The following is a 9,978-nucleotide window of genomic DNA, read 5'->3' as shown; positions in this document are numbered from 1 at the left end:
TTTAGAGGAATTAGTTAAATCTCCCTTATCCTCGAGTTTTTAATCAATAAAATAAAAATAAAAATACCTACCTCATGGGGTTCCTGTGAAGTTTAAATGAGACAACATCCATATACTATTAGCACTTTGTAGTTACTTGAATGCATTTTACTAGTTAACATTACAATACAAAGTTTCTGTTTGGGATAATGAAAAAATTTGGAAATAGTGGTGATAGTTGCACAACATTATGAATGTACTTAATGCCTTAAAATGTACTTAATGTACTTAAAATGACTAAAATGGTAACTTTTATGTTTTATATATATGTGTGTATATATATATATACACACACACGTTTACCAAAATAAAAACAAAAAAGAAAAGACAACAATTATATATTTGCAGTTTATAATATATTTAGCAATATGTTTCTGAAGTTCCGTTTCAGAGCTGCAGTGGAAGCTTTACTCCTACATTATGTGACAGCTGTAATGTTTAGTAACCCAAGCCACGCTGAGCACGTGTTCATTTTCAGCCGGCGGTGCTGTGAAGTCTGTAGCCCGGGACCTGTGAGAATGGTGTCCTCTAATGGCGAGCATGTGGCATTGCAACCACGGCTGCATCATCTAAGTGGGCATTTGGCAGCAGGATCTTCTTTTTAAAATCCCAAGTTCCTAATTTTTTATGCCTTGATCATTCGAATTTTTAAAAAGATGAATTTAAGAAATGATAGTGAGCTGACTAGTAAAAGGGAGTGCACGTAACCCCATTTCTATTATTTAAGTGAGCCGTTGTTTGCTCATCAGGAAGCAGGGAAGCCCAGGAGGGGGGAAATCCGCGGGGGATCTTCACGCTCTCTGGCACCGTGGACCCGAGAGGTGAAGGAGGACATGACTTAACGTCAGTCACTAGTAAAAGTCTGGTTGTGAAGGAAGCTAAACTTACTGTGAGGATTCAGGCTATAATTAAAAAAAAAAAAAAGACGATTTTTAAATCGTCTTTAAAAAAGACCATTTTTAAGCAGCCAGCACCTCCTTCAGGTTACTTCATGGCAGACTCAGAACCGTGCTGCATACTATCCTCCTAGCCAAATTGCTCAACTAAGACCAAGTCCTCGCTGGACTGCCCAGGGTGCCAGACCTCATCCACTCCAAAATATGCCCGGTGCCATCCGCCCAGCCGCTCCTAGACCACCGTTTAGTACTATGAGACCAGCTTCTTCACAGGTTCCACGAGTCATGTCGACACAGCGTGTTGCTAACACATCAACACAGACAATGGGTCCACGTCCCGCAGCTGCTGCAGCTGCAGCTACTCTTGTTGTTCGCACCGTTCCACAGTATAAATACGCTGTGGGAGTTCGCAACCCTCAACAACATCTTAACGCACAGCCATAAGTTGCCATGCAGCAGCCTGCTGTTCATGTCCAAGGTCAGGAGCCTTTGACTGTTTCCATGTTGGCATCTGCCCCTCCTCAAGAGCAGAAGCAAATGTTGGGTGAACGGCTCTTTCACCTAATTCAAGCCAGGCATCCTACTCCTGCTGGTAAAATCCCTGGCATGTTGTTGGAGATTGATAATTTAGAATTTCTTCATATGCTTGAGGCTCCAGAGTCTCTCCGTTCTAAAGCTGATGAAGCTGTAGCTGTACTACAATCCCACCAAGCAAAAGAGGCTGCCCAGAAAGCAGTTAACAGTGCCACTGGGGTTCCAACTGTTTAAAATGATCAGGGACCATGAAAAGAAACTCGTGCTTCACCGAAGAAAAATACCTAAACATCAAAAAACTTAAATATTATGGAAAAAAATGCAAAATATAAAATAAATTAAAAAAGGAAAGGAAACTTTGGACCTTATGTACCGAGCAAATGCCAGGTCTAGCAAACGTAATACTAGTCCTAGATTACTTACTGATTTAAAAACAACAACAACAAGAACAAAAAAGAACAGAAAAAAATAGTAAAATATAAAAACAAATTAATGTTTTATGCCCCCCGTCCCCACGCATGCACGGCCTCCCTCACTATCAATATCCCCCACCAGGTGGGACATCTGTTACCGTGGATGAACCGACACTGACACATCACCCAGAGTCCACAGTTTACATTACATTCATTCTTGGTGTTGGGCATTCTACGGGTTTGCTGAGTGTATAATGACATGTATCCACCGTGATCGTATCACACACACTATATCATTGCCCTAACATCCTGTGCCCTGCCTTTTCACCCCTTCCTCCCCTTAACCCCTGGCAACGACTGCTCTTTTTACTGTCTCCATAGTTTTGCCTTTTCCAGAATGAGATATAGTTGGAATCATAGAGTATGTAGCCTTTTCAGATTGACATTTTTTTATCTGGTCACATGCATTTAGGTTCCTCGATGTCTTTTTATGGCTCAATAGTTCATTTTTTTTTTAGCGTTGAATAATAGCCCATTGTCTGGATTGACCAGTTTATCCATTCACCTACTGAAAGACGTCTTGGCTGCTTCCAAATCTTGGCAATTATGAATAAAGCTGCTGTAAACATCCACGTGCAGGTTTTTGTGTGGACATATGTTTTCTAGGCTATAATCTTTTATCTTTAGTCCTCCGTATCTGAGAACAGAGGCTGTAAAATTGGACCCAAGCAGTGCAGCTATCAATCTAGTTCCTGCTATGCCTCCTTACCAAGGCAACCATCCCAAACGCTAGCAAAGTCAATACAAATGTTGAAAGAACCATGGAAGAAGTATTTAATCATATTACCCAGAGTTTATTGTACTTGGGAATGATTAGACCACAAGTATGCAGTCAGTACAGATTAAAAGCAATTACAAACTTCCTCCTGATTTCATGAGACCTTCAAACATGCCATGGTTGCTTTTGACCATAAAAAGTTTAGACTTTAATTATGGAGGAGCAATGTGTAAATGGCTCACACAGCACTTTATAAAGGTTATGACAGCTGGGCCGTGTGGTGCCCAAGATACACTTAATTCAGATCCTGGTGACAAGTGAGCCCTGAAGGCTTGACATGAGTAGATGAATAGAACTGAAGCCCACAGATTCCCAGAGAAGAAAATCCAACATGTGTTTCAATGAAATATATAAATTCTTTAAAAAAACAACCTACAGTGGTCATTATTTTGTTATTTTTTAGAGAATTATAAAGTGTTTAAAAAATTTTTATTTTTCTTCCAGGTTTTGGGATTCTTTTTTTATTGAGGTAACATTGGTTTATAACATCATATGTTTCACATGTACAACATTGTATTTCGACTTCTGTACTGTATGCCCGACAGCATGCTCACCACCAAAAGTTTAGTTTCCATCTGGCACCATGCAGTTGACCCCCTTTACCCATTTTTCTCTCAACCCCACCCATTCTCCTCTGGTAACCACCAATCTGTTCTCTATATCTATGTGTTTGTTTTTGCTTTGTTTTGTTTGTTCATTTATTATTATTTTTAAAAACATTCCACATATGAGTGAAATTGTGCAGTATTTGTCTTTCTCCATCTGACTTATTTCACTTAACATAATACTCTCAAGGTCCATCCATGCTGTTGCAAATGGCAAGATTTCATTTTTTATGGTTGAGTAATATTCCATTGTATCTATCTATCTATCTATCTATCTATCTATCTATCTATCTATCTATCTATATCACATCTTCTTTATCCATTCATCCATTGATGGACACAGGTTGCTTCCACATCTTGCTATTGTGAACAATACTGTGATGAACATAGGGGTGTGTATATCCTTTCAAATTAGTGTTTTCATATTTTGGGGTAAATACCCAGAACTGGAATAGCTAGGTCATATGGCAGTTCTATTCTTAATTTTTTGAGGAATAGCCATAGTGTTTTCCACAGTGGCTGCATCAATTTACATTCCCACTAACAGCACATGAGGGTTCCCTTTTCTTCACATCCTCACCAACACTTATTTGTTGTCTTTTTGATGATAGTCATTCTAACGGATGTGAGGTGGTATCTCATTGTGGTTCAATTTGCATTTCCCTGATGATCAGTGATGTTGAGCATCTTTTCATATATCTGTTGGCCATCTGAATGTCTTCTTTGGAAAAATATCTGTTCAGATCCTCTGCCCTTATAAATATCAGGTTGTTTGGTTTTTTTGTTGTTGAGTTGTATGAGCTGTTTATATATTTTAGGTATTAGCCCCTTGTCAGATACACAATTGGCAAGTATCTTCTCCCATTTGGTTGGTTGTCTTTTCATTTTCTTGATGGTTTCCTTTGCTGTGCAGAAGCTTTTTAGTTTGATGTAGTCCCATTTGTTTATTTTGGCCTTTGTTTCCCTTGCCTGAGGAGACATATCCAGAAAGATATTGCTAAGACCAGTGTCAAAGAATGTACTGCCTATGTTTTCTTGTAGAAGTTTTGTGGTTTCAGGTCTTACATCCAAGTCTTTAACCCATTTTGAGTTAATTTTTGTGGTTTTCTATGATGTTTTCCTCAGTTTCTTTTTTTTTTAAAGAAGAAATCCATTTTTTAAATAAATTTATTTATTTTTGGCTGCGTTGGGTCTTCGTTGCTGCGCGCGGGCTTTCTCTAGTTGCGGCGAGCGGGGGCTACTCTTCGTTGTGGTGCGTGGGCTTCTCATTGCAGTGGCTTTTCTTGTTGTCACCCCTCAGCTTCTGAACTCCCTCAGCTTTTGTTTGTCTGGGAGAGCCGTTATTTCTCCATCATATCTGAAGGATAACTTTGCTGGATAGAGTATTCTTGGCTGACGGTTTTTATTTTTTAACACTTGAGTATGTCATTCCACTCTCTTGTAGAGTTTCTGCTCAGAAATCTGCTGACAGCCTAACAGTGGTTCATTTCTAGGTTACTTTCTTTTTTCCTGGTTGCCTTTAGAATTCTTTTTTAAATTGTGAATCTTAAAAAAATAAATTTATTTATTTATTTATGGCTGCGTTGGGTCTTCGTTGCTGCGTGTGGGCTTTCTCTAGTTGCGGCGAGCGGGGGCTACTCTTTGTTGTAGTGTGCAGGCTTCTCATTGCTGTGGCTTCTCTTGTCATGGAGCACAAGTGGCTTCTCTTGTCCCCTGCATTGGCAGGCAGATTCTTAACCACTTCACCACCAGGGAAGTCCCCAAGTCCCCTAAATTGTGACGTTTGACAGTTTTAATATAACATGTCTTGGAGAAGGTCTTTTGCATTGAGGTAACTAGGAGTTCTCTTAGCTTCATGGACTTGTGTATCCAGTTCCTTCCCCAGTTTGGGAAGTTCTCAGCTATTAATTCTTTAAATAATCTCTCTGCTTCTCCCTCTCTCCTCATTCTGGGATACCCATTATCCTTATGTTGCCTTTTCTGATGGAGTCAAATAGTTCTTGTAGAATTTCTTCATTAAAAAAAAAAAATCTTCAGGACTTCCCTTGTGGTGCAGTGCTTAAGAATCCGCCTGCCAATGTAGGGGACATGGGTTCGATCCCTGGTCCGGGGAGATCCCACGTGCTGCAGAGCAACTAAGCCCGTGCACCAAAACTGAAGAGACAACGCTCTAGAGCCCACGAGCCACGACTACTGAAGCCCACGCGCCTAGAGGCTATGCTCTGCAACAAGAGAAGCCACTGCAGTGAGAAGTCCGCGCACTGCAACGAAGAGTAGCCCCCACTCGCCTCAACTAGAGAAAGCCCACATGCAGCAACGAAGACCCAACACAGCCTAAAATAAATAAATAAAAATAAATAAATTTAAAAAAAAAGAAATCTTCATTCTCTCTCCTCGTCTACTTGAATCATTTCTAGATTTCTATCTTCGAGCTCATGAATTCTCTCTTCCACTTGGTCTGCTCTATTTCCAGTACTTTCTTATGCATTCCTCATCTCCTTTATTGAGTTCTTTAGCTTGAGAATTTCTGTTTAGTTCTTTTTAGAGTTTCAATCTCTTTGGTAAAGTATTCCTTCTGTTCATTCATTTTCCTCCTGAGCTCATTGAACTGCCTTTCTGAGTTTTCTTGTAGCTTGTTAAGTTTCTTCATGACAGCTATTTTGCATTCTCTATCAGTGAGATCACAAACTCCTGTGACTTTGGTTTCGGGATAATTGTCATTTTCTTTTTGTGATATCGTGTTACCATGGTTTTTCATGGTGCTTGATGAGTTGTTCCTTTGTGAGTGCATTTGAAGTAGCCAACACCTTTCCTATTTAAGTAAATCTTTTTTTATGTTCATTCTCACAATTTAACAGGTTCTTAATTCAAGGTCTTTCTTTGGTTTCCCAGTAGGTGGCGCTAGAGCACAAGATTCTGGTTTCACTGCCTGCTCTGCCTCTGGATATATTTGAGAATTGGCACTTTCCAGCCTCTCTGGCCTCTGCCAGAGGTGTTGCAGGTGCCCTTGTTGCTGCTGATGCCTCCAGGGTCGCTGGTGCCCTGCTGCTGCGGGTGTCACTGCTGTCACTGGTGTCGCTGCTGGGGGCACTGCGATGGTGGGTGCCTCTGCCACGTGTGGGGTCGCTGGGGGCGGGCACCACCACCACCGCATGGGGAGTGAGAGAAAGGGGGAACTGGGGTTGCAGGTGCCTTCTCCTTGGGTGGGGGGCTGGGCTGGCAGGTGCTGCTGAAGCTGGAGGGACCGGGGTTGTGGGCTCTGCCACCACCACTGCCCAGTTCCCTGTGGCCATGGGTGCTGCTGTGGCTGGCGGCAGGCGTGGTGGGCACCACCTCCGTTGTTCCCGCGGTTCTGCCCTCTCTGTGTGTCCCGTCCACCCGCCTTCAGGTGCACAGATGTGTGGAGCTCTCCAGAGTCCCAGTGTGCCGGGCAGAGGCGCCTTTGCTGAGTTGTGGATGTTTTACTAGTTGTAGGGTGAAGGGGAGAGACAAAGGGAGCTTCTCATGCAGCCATGATGCTGACCCCTCTGTCACAGTGATCCATTATTAAAGGTTAAAACATTTTAAACTACTCAAGGGCTTTATGAAATCTTTTATTTTCTAATTATCCACATGTTATTCTTATTTGCTACCATGCCCTGTCTCCACCTCTACCCCAGCTCAAAATATCACAGAAGACCCTGCCTTTCACCTGCCACCTACCCCCTCCCCTCCCCAGTACCTAAGGAAGACTCTGCCTAGGCACAGAGAATAGAGATTTTTGTTTCTTTTTTTTTTTTAAACAGGAGTCCTATTTTATTTTATTTATTTTTTAAATTAATTTATTTTTGGCTGCGTTGGGTCTTCATTGCTGTGCGCGGGCTTTACGGCAAGCGGGGGCTACTCTTCGCTGTGATGAGTGGACTTATTGTGGTGGCTTCTCTTGTTGTGGAGCATGGGCTCTAGGTGCATGGGCTTCAGTAGTTGTGGCATGAGGGCTCAGTAGTTGTGGCTCGCGGGCTCTAGAGCACACGCTCAGTAGTTGTGGCGTACAGGCTTAGTTGCTCTGCAGCATGTGGGATCTTCCTGGACCAGGGCTCAAACCCTTGTTCCCTGCATTGGCAGGCGGATTCTTAACCACTGCACCACCAGGGAAGTCCAGATTTTTGTTTCTTGATTAGAGTCTTTTGTTCCTTGTTCTTTTGTTCTCTGTTGTTTTATTTTGTTTTGTTTTTTTCCTAGTGATTCCAAAATCAGTTTTTACAACATTTGTGGATGTAAGAAAATTGGATATCTGTAAAAATCAAATCTTCAAAAGAAAAATAATTAGGGGAAGAGTATTTACATAACAAAAGAGTGTTGTTAAAGTTTTCACTGAACAGCTCCTTTAAATTATCAAGCTCTCCGAACACATTATAATATATAACTGAATTTGCAAAAATTGGATTTGTGTATAACTTTTCAGGCACACCCATAACCCACGTCCAGCAGTGCCCCTGACTACCCATGTAAGTTTCACTCAGTGTCCAGTAAGGAGGGTCCAGGCTTTTTTAAATAGAGAAAGTTGAACAAGATAAACCATCATTTCCTTCAGTAATAATTAACCCTATGAGTTATTAATCCATGTGTTAATAAAAACAATAAAACAATACATCAAAGCTTTCCAATAACAACAATCATTATGAAAATAGGTTTAAGTGAAGGTGTTTTTGTTTACAATTTGTGTTCATACCTGACTTGGGTTACATGGCTTGGTAGTGGTCACTCATCGTAAACTGGTCTTAGCCCATCCATCTGCCATCAACAGTAGGTTTCCAGGCTGGTAAACTTCAAGCACTTAAGAATTTAAATTTGATCTGATCCCCAGATAGGATTTAATTGGCTTGAAGTGTGTTAAAGGAAAATATTAAAAGATATTCAAGGAAAAGGACATTGATATCCAGCTCAGCTGTAGAAGTCACATCATCAAGTTAATGATTAATATGAGGCTAATTGACAACTGTGTAGCTAAACAAAGCTGATTTTTAAAATATTTTTTTTTATTGAGATGTAATTGACATATAACACTGTATTAGTTTCAGATGTACAGCGTAAGGATTTGATATTTGTATACATTGGAAATGATCACTACAGTAAGTGTAGTTAATATCCTTCACCATACATAGTTACAAAAATTTTTTGCTCCTGATGAGATCTTTAAAAGAGCTATTCTCTCAGCAAATTTCAAATATGCAAAACAGTATCATTAACTGTAGTCATCAAGCTGTACATCACACCCCCAGGACTTATTTACTTTATAGCTAGCAGTTAGGAATTCCCTGGCAGTTAGGACGTGGTGCTTTCACTGCCCAAGGACCCGGGTTTGATCCCTGGTAGGGGAATTAAGATCTTGCAAGTCTGGTCGAGGCCAACAACAACAAAACAAGTATTTAGTATCTTTGGACAACATTCCCGCATTTTATTCACCCCCACCATCTCCACTTCTAGCAGCCACCAATCTGTTCTGTGCATCTATGAGCTCACTTTTTTTGTTTTAGTTTTTAAAATATTCCACACATAAGTGAGATCATCAAATAAGACTTTTTAATTTATTTTCTTTTATTTTTTAAATTGAAGTATAGTTAATTTACAATGTGTTAATTTTGAGTGTGCAGCAAAGTGATTCAGTTTTGTGTGTGTGTGTGTGTGTGTGTGTGTGTGTATATTCTTTTTCAGGTTCTTTTCCATTATAGTTTATTACAAGGTATTGAGTATAGTTCCCTGTGCTATACAGTAGGTTCTTGTTGTTTACCAAAGATGATTTTTAAAGTTAACATTACCTATTACCAAGGTAATATTCTTTTTTCCTCCAAGGATTGGTGACAAATACAATGAAAGCATTAGAATAATAGGATTTTAGAGCTGAAGGAAACAATTTTTCTACATGAAAGTTCAAAGGTTTCTCCCGTATATTGTCTGTGTTTCACAAATCAGTTTAGGCTAGACCATAAATCTACTCAGTGCCAGACCATATCTCAGAATTTTCAGTTTCGTGTTTTTTCCATCGTTCCACACCCATTTCAGATTGCCCAGGACGGATGTTTCCTTCCAGAAACTGTTTGCTCAGCTCTGGTGTCAGCTGGGAGGACGCCCTCTCCTCAGCCGTGCTGGGTCTCTTCCCACAAGCTGATTTCAGCAACTGAGTAGATACTGTTACCACCAGCTTCAGTAATCAGGCCAAGGTTTCTGGACCTACATGTGGATACAAGAGACCATTTTATTACTGATCTGTTTTATGACTAGGAGAGTGGCCTGGTTTTTGCACTTACTTAGTGCAGCCTTATAAAAATTATTCTGCACCTCAGTTTCTTGAGATATGAATAGAAGCAAAAGGAGTAATAGAAGTTGTAATAAATTAAAGCAAGGGAACGTGGCAAGAGCAGACATTTGGAATTTAGGAAAATAGAGAGTAATCAAAAAGCCTGTTTTGAAAAAGCTAACAGTGGTTTTGTTAGAAGTTGCAATTTGGGTTAATTTTTTTCCCTGCCTTTCTTATTTTTCAAAATTTCTGCATTATTTCGTGTATTTTATATGAAAACTATAAAACATGTTTTTAAAAACACTGTCCCTTAGAAACATTTACTCTGAGGCTGCTTCTCACCTAAGGAAATTAACTTGTGCTCAGCAGAGAGTTC

This window comes from Eubalaena glacialis, chromosome 1, assembly GCF_028564815.1.
Source record: "Eubalaena glacialis isolate mEubGla1 chromosome 1, mEubGla1.1.hap2.+ XY, whole genome shotgun sequence".
Classification (NCBI taxonomy): Eukaryota; Metazoa; Chordata; class Mammalia; order Artiodactyla; family Balaenidae; genus Eubalaena; species Eubalaena glacialis.
Note: the sequence above shows the minus strand (reverse complement) of the source record.